At 34.8% G+C, this 13,224-nt stretch overlaps 1 protein-coding gene across 15 annotated transcripts in view; it reads right to left on the bottom strand.

The window, feature by feature from the left end:
• The window catches only part of RALYL (RALY RNA binding protein like), a 741,752-nt gene that overhangs the window by 229,121 nt on the left and 499,407 nt on the right, over nt 1–13,224 (bottom strand). The window lies entirely within an intron of this gene.

The following is a 13,224-nucleotide window of genomic DNA, read 5'->3' as shown; positions in this document are numbered from 1 at the left end:
TGGGTAAAGTGAACTAGTTTGGGCTAATAACTTAGACTAGAACTACATGCATTGAAAGTACATTGAAAATGTCATTAAATAAAGTCATCTCATATGGGAGCCAGGTTAGCCATTGCTCTAATAAGTTTTCCTTAAAACAGCTTTATCTGAAAAGTAGTTGAAGTAATTGCATATTTTATTTTCTATCATTGTACTAAATATCAATAAATACTGCTGGTTTTAAACATTTGCCATTCAGAAGCAATCTTTGTTCTTTTCTATTTCCAGATTTACCACCAGTCTAAATGTTTGATACAATATGTGGTAGGCACACTTTTCTGATACAAAAGTTTCTGAAAAATACATTTTTGTGGTCTTTGAAAAATAGGTAGAGTAATTCTTCTTGATAGTAAAACAACATACCATTTCTTAGTAAATAATCTATTCTATTTCCATATATAATACTTAATTTCTTTTTTTGCATGGGCAGGCACTGGGAATCAAACCTTTAATTTCTTTTTAAGGTTATAAGTAGTACATTGACCAGGTTTAACTGTTTATATCATTTTCGATTTATGTTTAGTACTGCCCAAAATACCTGACATGTTAATCATAATGCATTTTACAAAGGTAATAATTTTCGCTCGACTTTATTTAATAAAGGACAAGCAATATCAAATTTTATTTTAACCAAGGCATTGATACCTGGAGAAAAACAACAATATAACGCATACACACAAACATTAATTGGCTATTAACACGGACTAAAATATAAATTCAGTGGGCAAGATATTGTCATTAAACCAGAAACTCAAGTACACAAAATATTTTTTCGGGTTTCTATAATTGTACTTAATGTATATCTCAAGCATCCAAGCTGACTTGTTGGCAGAAAAGTAATCTGATTTGACTCTAGATAAAATGAGTTACTTTGAGCTTCTTTTCATTTTTCTTGGTCATTCATTGATCTCAGTCAATTATGGACTGTCTTCATTCCCTTTCTCCTGGACATAGGAGCTTCTCTAACTACTGGGAGGCTTCTATAGTGTCATTTTAGAGGTGAGGGGAGTGTACAATTTCCTATGGCCTAAGTGTAGGTCATTGGCAAAAATGTACAATCCCATTAAGCTCTGAGACATCCTCCAAATTGGCCTGTGCAACCTATCTGATCCTCGGTCCTATGGTCCATATTTTCCATTAGGACATCCCTTTATGGTCAACATAAGCCCTCCTCTTCAAGGTTTGCTAGTTCTCTCTCTCCATATTGGGGACATGGAACGCAATCAACTAATTCCCCACACCACTCCATAATAATACACATGGGACTCAGCCCCCTCTCTGTTCCTGACACTCTAAACTGCTACCATCTGAAGCTATCATATATTTCATCAGTGATTCCTAGACTTTGGGATTTCATGGGTCCAAAAAATTCCAAAGGGTAAAATATTTTGTCAAGTAGGAACTTAGAAAAATCCGTTACTGTCATTTCATGAAGGAAAGAACATCTAATATTTCTAAAATATGATGAAAAGGCATGGGAAGCAATTATAGCAAATGATGGACCAAAAATTGACATTTTTTATTGAGGTGACCAAAAAATGGTAAATATTAAGGAATTATAAAGGGATGACAAATTCTCCTTCCAGGAGAAAGATGTTTAAATCTAACAATATTATATTTCAGGCATTAATATCACTAGGAAATTGGTTCCTCAAGTCAAATATCAACTTCTAAAATTTCAACTCATAATTTAGTTTTGAAAATATTCCCCAAGGTTTTGGTCATAATTATTATAGTTTTAGAAATGAATTTTAAATTAGATTTTGAGGCACTTTATATATTCTATTCAATTCCCTATATCCTACTAAAGGGGCCTTTTGTAAGGGTCTATTAAGACAAATCACTTAAAAACTTCAGTGGAAAATTAATAGAAAATATGGTGAATTAGTTATATATTTAGTACACATTTTTGAAAAAATTAATCCAATTAATTTCTAAAACCACCTGAGTTATCCAAAGTTATAAGGTAATTAAAAATATAAAAATATTTAATTAGCATATTTCAGAAAGTTCATGAAAAAATCCATGTTTTTATTTGACTGAAATATTTATTTGCCAAACTTTCAAATTAACATTGATTTCTCAAGTAATTTGGACCTAGCAGTGCAATAAATCTTATTCGCTATTGGCTTTATGTTTCAAAAAAAGAAATTTCCCTTTTAATAATTTAACTATGCATATTTACATTTTAAGAATTCAAGGCTATTTAGGTAGATAGCACTGAATTATATATAATTCCCTTCATCCGTCTAAAACATTGGCACATACTTTCTTATAACAAATTTTAAGTGAAAATAAGTAACACTAAATCTAAGGAACACACTGAATTCAAATTGTGTTTACTTTATAGGAAATTGTCCAAAATATCCTGTAGTCTTAGATCCTATGAATAACCTAGTAAGCAAGAAATGATCACATTAACAGGCAGATGGGGTCATTCTATATTTTAACAAGAACACAATTCATGAGCACTCAGTATATACTTAAAAAAAGAGTACTAGGGATAGGAGAAAAATTGTCCTGTTTGTCAAGATTAAGGTTATACAGCTTTATTGAGATAATGACAATGAGGGCTATCACTGAAGTACTTAAAGCACTGTGCAGCATTAAGACCTTATCCTTTAACCTGTGGAAGAAGTAGTAAGAGGCCAGAGAGAGCTAAAGGTGGAGGAGGAAGCATTTAAAACAATATTGAAGAATGCCGAAGGAATAAAGAGAACAATGGCCAGGAAACAGAAGATCCAGGCTCTAATACCAAACGTCCACGAAACCCTTCGTAATCCATTACATCCCAACCCTTCTGCGGGCCGATTCTCAACTGAAAAATGAGATGGTTGAACTATTCGACCTCTGAAGTCTTCTTCCAATTCTAGAAATTCTACAGTTTTTTTTTTTGATGCCTCAGCCAGCGTGGTAAAGCAAAGATCTGTGCAAATGTGCCCAGCAGATTAACATTAATACATTTCTAGAAACCTGGTATGAACACATGATGGAATTTCTCAAAAATTTTTTTTACAATCATCTCTTTGTCTGAGAAAGATGAGATCTCTGAAGTTACTCCCCTGAAGTACTTTCTAAAGGAACAGTGCAGTAAGAAATTTCTAGTCACGTACAAGTGTTTTGTTCAAGTCAAATGCCAGGCAGAAAGAGTTCATGGATAATCCCTTAAGTGGGAAAATGATCAAAACAAAGCACAAAATCTCTTAAGTCTTCTCAAGTTCCTTCTCAGGGAAAAAAAAAGATATCAAGCTGATAAGGACTCAAAGTCCATTGCCACAATCTATATGACAGTGGAAGGGAAGACGTGACAAAGGTGGGTTTTACTTTTCGGTCTGTGTGGAGCTGTCAGAAAGAAGATGCCTAAAAGTAAAAAAAAAATTAAACCCCACTGCAGAGGAAGAAGCTCTCAAGAATTTTGATATCAAATAAGCCAACTGCCTGGGGGTGTTTGAGACTAAATGAAGGAAGATAGAACATGAAAAGAGAGTGGAAGCACTCAGAATTAGTTAAAATACATACTTTTGGTTTGTGAACTACTCAACTTACACAGAGGCTCTGAAGAGTAAAATATTTCAAGTGAGTGTCTGACGGAGAAGAAATTAAGTTATGCTTATTTTCAAAATCTAATTAAGAATCCATGGTATGGAACCAGGGGGGAAGTTAGATTGCATCCCTGACTTTTGCTTGGGACAGATTTGATCAGAAGCGTGCCCAGAAGCAGATGGGCATTTTGACATGGTAATGCCCAAATAGCTCTGCCAACCACAGGGACTAATCATAATAAATTATAGGATCAACATGTGGTGAAAGAGAGAAAATACCGCATTGCCTCTAATTTAAAATACATAGTCAAGGAGTGAAGGGTGGACCCAGCGAAATGGGACCGAGTTGGGGGCGGTGTGGCAGAACCAACCCTAGAAAAGAATTTCTTCTTTCTAATCCCTGTTTTTGATTATTAATGAGCTATATTTTACCACCATACTGTAAACATCTTCAAAGGTGGGCGGGACCAAGTGTTAGTTTTCTTTGTGTTTCTAGCATATAGTATGGTACCAAGAAAGTAATGAGCTTCAATATGTATGGGTGAATGAAGAATGCCATGTTGAACAAGTTACCTAAATCAGCCCTGCTGCCAAAAACTGTCACTTATCAGTAGATCTGATTTTTGATGATCTGCTTCTTGGTTTCTTTTAATTGCTTGATCCTGTAAATTCTTTAAAATCCTTACCTGTCCTTTTGGGCCACTCTTGAGCTTGAACTATCCTGGGTTGAATTCACCCCACTATCAACAAAACTCTAATATTAGTACTCATAACAAAATCAATCTGTCATCTTTTAACTCCTGTATTGCTCTTTAACTCACCAAGGTGACTGTTCTAATTGATACAATGTCTCAGCAATCTGCTTCTCTATTTATCCCTCTCTGGGGATTATCCACAGTGAGACAATAACTTTGTATGTGATCTCCCTACCTTAACAAACTGACCCAAGGTGCCTTCTCAGTGTAATATTAGAACTTCCATGCATGCACTCTATACTCTAACCACACAGAGCAATGATCTTTTCTTTTCAAATCCCAAAACACTGGTCTTTACTAAGGCTGTTCAAACTTTTAAAAATGTTCTCCTTCAGCTCCCCCTTAGAGCTTTACTACTTCATGACCCTTACTCAAAAGCATTTCACTCCATGAACTCTTCTCTCACACAGGCAGAATTCGTAATTTCTTCCTGTGGGCTCTTAAGAACAGCATTCGCCTCACCATTGGAGTAAGCTGAAGGACAGTGGAATAAGGTCTTATTAATGTTTATTCTCTCTCTACCTAACATAGTGACTGTTCAATAAACATTTTCTGATCATCATAAACCTTGACAGACATCGGGTTCCATGAATGCAGTGGTAGTAATTTATAAAATAACTGCTTAAAAGTATTGCATGTCTTTTTTTCATCCAAGAAGGTAAGCCATGTAAGAAAGGGGATATAGAACCTGTGCCTATCTACCCTAAGGGTTTAAAAATAATGACAAGAAAACAGAGGAAAGGGTTGTGGCCTCTTACTTACACGGAGCTGCACTCATTCTCCAGCCCATGGAGTGCCTACTCCACTTGCCCTTTCTCAGAAAACCACTGCATCCTCTCCAGTTTATATGAATACAAGCCCAGTCTTACACTGGGTCCCCAAATGCCAATTCCTGCTATAGTACTTGGAGGGCTGGATGATTTTGGGTGTGAATCAGGAAAGCTATAAGATAAATAGGTTACATTTTATCACAGGAGAAATAAGAAAAATAGAAATTACCTATGTTGTGTCTAAAGCACTTTTGAGCCAACTTGAAATGACTCTTTTTGAATGAACTTGGAACAACAAGAGCACAAAAAAGAATAGCCATATGCAAGGGTACCTGGGTGGTTCAGTGGTAGAATGCTCACCTTCAATGCAGGAGACCTGTGTTTGATTCCTGGACCATGTACACCCCCCCACCCCCCAAAATAGCCATAATGGGTAAAAAAAATTAAATATATGAAACCGTGAGTTCAAATGATAGTAAGAAAAGAATGCCTCCTTGGTTTAATCCAAATGATGTTAAGAACAAGTCATTATTTTGAAAACAGGTAAATAGAAAGAATCAAAACATTTATCTTGATTTCTCTGTACTGGTTGTATTTCAGAGTTGATCAGAGGAAGTTTTTCCTTATAGAAATATTCTAGTAAATAAATTAAGAAGGAATAATTTAATTAGAATCACCATTTCAGAGCCCCTAATAAAACAATGAATTCAGGCAATGATCATAAATGGTGGCTAAAATCCAAAAAGAACAAACAAGTAGCTTTGTTCTCTTGATAGAAGTTCTGAACACAGCATATGAAATATTCCTTCCAAAAATTGAACCTGAATCTGAGCAAGTGTCTAGATTTAACTAACAGCAAAATCATAGGACAAGTTTCTCAGTTTCTTTAACAAATGAATTAAATAGAGAAACAGTGGAAAAGGGGACATTTTCTCTGTTTCAATAAACTTGTCTGCTTCCTCACTTTTGTCAGGCTAACTCAAATTTATCTTCAACTCAGCACTGACCACTTAGCTTTGCTATCACAGTTTACTTGCCTATCTCTTCCAATATATATATAGCAATGATCATATTTTGTTAATTTTGTATTCCTAGCACATACTAGAGTGTCCAGCATATAACACGGGCTTAATAAATATTTGCAGAATGAATAAATGAAGAAACTCCAAAGTACTTCCAACATTCCATTTTTCCTAGCTTTATATCCCCTTCTCACTTTACCAGTTCTGGGAGTAGGATCTAGATGGAGCAATGGAGGTAAAGTGGCAAAGACAAGTTATTTATCTTATCTCAAATAAATGTTTGCAAAGCTTGCTACACATTAGTATCACCTAGGAAACATAAAAATATATATACTAATGTTTGGTCTCATCACCAGAGATTCAGATTAATTTGATTTTGGATGGGATCCAAGGATAAGCTTTTTTTTTTTAAGATCTTCCATTGATTCAAATGGAGGGGCCAGTACGAAGAATTGTTCCGTCTAATTTTTTTTTTTTTTGCATGGGCAGACAAAGGAAATCGAATCCAGGTCTCTGGCATGGCAGATGAGAAATCTGCCACTGAGCCACTGTCACACCACCATGTGTCTATTTTTAAAGCTTTTCCATCCCACTTTGTGTCTTAAACTCTAAGCTCCCTTAAATACACGCTTCCTTGTTTAGCCTCAAATTGTAGTTTGAGGCTTGATTTTGGTGTTAACTATATATCTGCTGTGTGTCTGTGTATGAATGTGTTTCTCTGTGCACACTTATTTGCACAAGTATATTTTGTTCACATGAATGAATATGAAAGTGCTTTTACAATACAGCATCTTCATTGTATGATGGTCCTCAGGATTGATCCTTAAGAGAATGAAGTAAGAGGCACAGGACATGAAGATGATAGAGTGAAAAATAGTTGAGTATTTCATAGCAATGTAAATATAAGTCTGAGTGTATATATATATATATATATATATATATATATATGTGTACATATTTAATATATATGTATATATATACATATATATATATACACACACATATATATATATATATATATACATATATATATATATATATATATATTAAAGCTAATTCCTAAAGCAATAATAGAGCTAACAAAGGCTGGCTAAATTAATATGCTGTTATCTTTGTTTCACCGAGAAAATACCAAACTCTGTCAATGCATGTGCCATTAAAGTGACTGCTTGGTCTCAGAGTGCCAAGACCAAACATCTCTATATTCCAGAAAAAACTTAAGATTAAACCAAATTTGTCCAGTATTGCTTTCCATTCTTTATTGCCAGGTAGTTGTTTTCAGCCTGATCCCTCATGTGATGATTTTGGAGCTAAAAACTAGCTTAAATCAGATGGCTGAATTTAGTGAAGTCGTGTGTTTTCCTTTTTTATAATGGATTTTTAAATACACACAAAAGTCAAGAGATTCGTATAAAGAATACCATGTGCCCACCATCCTGTTTAAACAAGGTTGGTTCAGACCAATCTTGTTTCATTTATTATCCAAACCCAAATTATTCTGAAGCAAATCTCAGATATTACAGCATGTTTTCCATAGGTATATCAGCATGCATATCTCAAAGTTAAAGTTTCTTTGTTTAAGCAAAACCACAATAGTATTATCATATGGAAAAAACATTAGCAAAAATGTCAGTATTATCAAACATCCAGTTAGTGGTCAGATTTCTTTTTATTATCTCATAAGTATTTTCCTACATAGGTTCTTTAAATATGGACCCAAATAAGGTCCATAAACTGATTAAGCAGCTAAAATGTACATATTGTGATTGTGGCACAGAGTGCAAGAAGGAAAGTTTTCAGGAGCAAGGAGGGAAGGGAAAGCATTTTGCTCTCAGGAAGGACATGGTGAGCTCTGTAAAGGAGTTTGAGCTTTATGGTGAGAGCAATGAGAAGTCATTGAAAGATTTTAAGAAGAGATATTGGATAAAAATTGAGAGCTAGAAAAGAGGTTACATGATGAACTGCAGGTTTTATAGCTTACAAACTTTACTCGATTAATTTTTTTCAGGTAATAACTAAAAGTGGAGGGTTTGCAGGATCATGAGGAAAATCACTTTTGAATTGAAAAGTTACAAGCAATGTGGGTCCAAAAAAAAAAAAAAAAGCTCAAGGAAAAGAGGGAACAAAGTTTTGCAGAATTCCTTCTATGCTGGACAGGCTAGTTTATCTGGAAAGAAAAGCAGCAAGGTCAAGGAAAAAAATGACCATATATTTAGGTGGCGTTTCCTTTTGTCTTTCAAAAGAAAAAAAGTACTGAAAGAAAAAAATGACAGAAAAGCTTTTTCTATCAATGAAAGCCATACCCATAATGAAATAACTCAGGAAGCCTGAAAATTAAAGTATAGATAAATTCAAATAAGAATAAGTGGTTATTGCAATAATAATAAAATGTTTGATTTGAAGTTCAAATAATTAAGAAAAGGGAAACTACATGTATTGCACAATTTAGAGAAAAGATTTGTCAGGCAAAATGTATAAAGCAAAAACGAAGGAGAAACACTTACCAGAGAAAAAAATAAAAAATAAAATAAATTTAATGTGCCTGGCAGGTGACCCAGTCAAGCCTCATCTTCTTAGCAGAGAGGACCTCAACTCTGGGGGTTCAGTTCTCCTCCTACTCTACCTAATCATGCACTGTTGGAGCCTCCTTTTATACAATCAGTATTATTGATGACTCTGTTCATTTTCTGTTTCTGAAACTATATGTTTAACTATAATTTCCTATATATCTCCCTAATTACAGAGACAGAGTGGGACGAAGAGTGAAAGAGAAATACATCTATGCTCTGGCACAGAAATGCTAACTGTACATTAACACGCACACGCACTTAATAAAGGATAAAGAATAGCAATTCATGTCAAATGCTGGATTCCCTTCCTTTTTGAGATATTCTGTTCCTAGAATCCCTTCTCCCCACCCCTTCCCCACTTGGTGTTTGTTTACGTCCATCAAACTGACTGCCCTCTCACCCTGTTGTACGTTCTTATCTGGAGTTGGAGCCACAATTTCCTGGGTTTCCTATATTCTATTTAGGTTTACTCCCCTGTTTTAAAGATATCATCTGTCCCCTGCCCCCCATTAGAGTGCTCTTATGGCCTGGGATATTCTCTGCTCTGTTTCCTCATTCAACTTTCTTTCATTCAAGTTTTGTCTTCTTGGTACTTATTGAAAGCATTTATCTGTGGATGGACACCCACCTGTTATCTTTCTACTTGCTGATATACATCCTTTTAAATCCCTTACTAATACAGTGCTGTGAGGGAAAAGGTGTCTATTCACATGCTTGCACAAGAAGTTTTCCAGAAAACTTGACAAGCTTCATCTGGCTTTAAGACTGGGATTCTAGGAAGGGAGGGAAACTTATTGTTAATTGCAATTCTTTTAAGTTACTAGAAACTATAAACATGAAATCATATTCTTTTGTTATTAAGGAACTAGTTTAACAGATGACACATATTTAATAAGCAGCTACCACATACTGTGCACTGTCTCAAATAGTTTTTTAAGATATAGAATGTTGAGGAAAATTATTAATTATGTATTTAAAAAAGAAATTGTGATTGGAATATCACAATAAGTTCTGGATTTCTAACTCTGTGCTAGGTTTGTAGAGACCTATACATTTTTAGTATGCTTTAAAAATACAGTGAAAGTACAATAAAAATCTTTACAGTGTCAGCAGTTGAAATTTCCTGTACTCATAATGTTGGTTCATAAATAATTTTTAGCCTTATGTAATACCTGAATCAGCAGCTTAAAGCCAGATCATTTTTGTCACATAAAACATTTTTCCATTGTCCTGTGTGTTTATAAAATTATAATCAGAGTCAAGAAAATCTTCCAGGCTACTTTAGATATTTAAGGGGAAAACAGCTAATTGGTTTATTGTATCATGGCTCCTTAAACCAAATGCATATTCAGACAGAATGAATTTTGCTCATGTTATATGCATTTAAAGCACATTTTAAAAATGCATAGATAAGGGGGTACAAGGATATTTCAGTGGTAGAATTCTCACCTTTCATGCGGGAAACCTGGGTTTGATTCCCGGCCTATGCACTTCCCAAAAACAAACCAAACAAACAAACAAAAAATAAACAAATGGTGTTGCAATAACAAAGGATACTCATACGGAAAAAGAATGAAATGTGACCCCTGCCATACAGCATACAAAAATAATTCATAGATAAAATTTTCTTTTATTTCTCACAGTTGCCTGATTTATAGGAAATCAACACTCAATTGTGGATGTATTTTTGCATCCATTTCTCAAGAATAGTCATAGAATGGAGCCAGAAGGAGTGTGAAGGAAATAAAGGTTCTAAGACTTTAGAATGCTTACTATATACCCAGATTTTTTTCCTGAACTCTGGTGGCCCATTTCCTCACTATAAAATAACAATATAATATCTCATCTCATAAAGTTCAGATAGGATTGTGCTTAACACGTTGTTGGTAGTGATGTTATTTCCCTTAGCATTTCCATCTTTATGAGTTCATTTAAATGAAACTGGTCATCTTCCTGTGAATGGGGATAGCAATTATTTTCCAAGGATTGCCAATAAAATTGCTGATGAATATTTGGCTATCAAATGAGAACTTCAACAATCTCAGAAAGAAAGCTATGTTGGGCCCTCGGTATCAGCTCTATGAATGCACAGGGCGTATGTGGAGGAGAATGAGGCTGCACCCACAAGCTTGGCATGAAAAGCAGTCTCACATTTTTATATTGACTCTCACTGCAAATGTATCTCATGGCATATCAGAAAACAAAACAAAACAAATAATTAAAAAAAATAATAACTGGCTTTGGTTATGAACTGACTCCCTTTACTCTTTACTAAGAGAAATAAGCAAATTATTTAATGGCATATCCAGCTTGTAGCATTATTGTGTGTTTTAGTAATAACATATATACATATAAGGTGTTTACCATTTCTGGTTCTCAGTGATGGCTAATAATGTAAGACTAGCCAAATAAATGCTAATTCCTGGAACACACCCCCAACAAGTGAGTCAGAGCATCACCTGTAAGATGAAAGCCTGTATATTCATAATCTGTTTCTTCATTTATTTGGTTAAAAATATTTATTGAGTACCTACAACATAACAGGTAATGTATTACATATTGCAAAAATATCAGTGAACTCAGTGGCAGAATTCTTGCCTGCCATATTGGAGACCAGGGTTCAATTCCCAGAGCTAGCCTTAGCCAAAAAAAAAACACAAAGAACAGTGGAAACGTAGACCCCCAAATCTACCTCTCAAACAAGAAAACAATACAGAACAAAATAAAAACCCTGCTCTCAATGGGCTTTCATTTTAGAGGGGGCAGACAGAAAGTGCAACAAATAAGCAAATTATACAGTATATTAGAAGAATGAACTAGGGAAAGAGATGTGTGATATATGGGGATGTTGCTATTTTAATTCTGTTAAAAGTGGGGAGTTGGGGTGGAATCTCAGATAGTGTGAAATGAGCAAAATTTGATTTGAGTAAAAACCTGAAGGAGGGGACAAAGTAAGCCATGGGGTTATCAGATAGAAAAGCACCCCAGGCAAGTAAAAAAAGCAATTGCTAAATCTCTGTGGAGAAGGAAGTTTCATCTGTTTAAGGAAATAAAAGAAGCTAGAGGGAGGAAAGAAGGAGGGAGCATGAAGGAGGGGGAGTATATGGCTTCACAGGCCATTTAAGGACTTTGTCCTCATTCTTAGCTTATCTATGTGTATGTACAGATAATTATGTATAAGATAATATTCTTAGAATTCTTTAATATAAAATAAGCTATTTTGTTGGGTATCAGTTTAAAAAGTCAACTAGCAAGGAATTAAAAAGCCTGAAACATATTTGTAGCATGTAAAGTATCAAATATTAAACTCAGGTAACACTACAAGTTTCACATCCCGTGTATTTTAAGCATTGGACAGATTGGTGTACACAGTGAGTTTTATGCCAATGTACGAGGACACTAATTTGAAAAGATGCTCATATCCTCTTTCTATTTTTTAAGCACATAAAATAGAAACCACATTTCTAGCTTTCCAGTGCATTGTTGCAATGTCTGAATCCTGATTAAATAATTCTGGTTTCTTAGTGTGATCTAAGGTGACCACGTAATGTATCATCCAAAATGGACATCTTGGTGGAGTACAAATGCTACAATGAATGGGCATAAATCAGAACTGTCCCAGAGAAGCTAGAATATATGAGCCCCTGAGATAGATTGAACAAGGACTTTGGGGTTAAGCAGACCTAGAATAGAATCACAGCCTTACTTCTTACTCTCGTTATGGACATAAACACATTACGTAGGCATTTCAGATAGTACAGAGCCATTTTAAGAACAGGATCCACCAAATACATGGGGGGCGGGGGAACTGTTTTCCATCAGTGGAGTAAGTTATAAAACTTTCCTGGGCCAAGCTACTGTAAGACTATTATAGGGTAGAACTATAGTTACTCAGTATCAAAGCCACTAGCAGTGGGTCTGATCACACCTTGGCAATAAATAATAGTACAATCCTTATTTCTTTCTTTAAGATCATAATAACTGAAGTGATAGAAACATGAAAAATGCTATCCATTGGCCAATATTAGAACAAGAAACCTTATAATGGAGAAATAACTTCTAAGTTTTTAGGTATCAGATTGATTTAAAATGGTAGCTTTCAATAGAAGTTTTTTTGGGCAAGAGATTTGAAAATTTTCTACTCTGACAATTATGGTCCCAATATTATATCCAATTATGGAGACACATCTGACACCAAATTGCCTTACGTTTCAGATTCTTAAGGGTAATCACAGGAGACTGGCATCCTTAAGGGACACTCTAGGCTCTTGAGATCTAATAACATGATCAATCGTCATGTCAAATACAAGTTTGAGATTCTAGCAACGGTTTCTACAATACCATCTATACAAAGGCCTATAGAAATGTTCTCATTTTCTGAAATTCAAGATATTCAGACTCTTTCTCTAGTCTTTTAAATCACATTAATCTAATCAACCTGCTTTTCTTTCCCAGGTTTTATCTACAGAGTTTGACATTTTACTTCATCTCAAGTACAATGGGCTCAGTGTATTACCTCAATGTAT

This window comes from Tamandua tetradactyla, chromosome 6 (assembly GCF_023851605.1).
Source record: "Tamandua tetradactyla isolate mTamTet1 chromosome 6, mTamTet1.pri, whole genome shotgun sequence".
NCBI lineage: Eukaryota > Metazoa > Chordata > Mammalia > Pilosa > Myrmecophagidae > Tamandua > Tamandua tetradactyla.
Note: the sequence above shows the minus strand (reverse complement) of the source record. Positions and strands in the feature narration are given on the sequence as shown.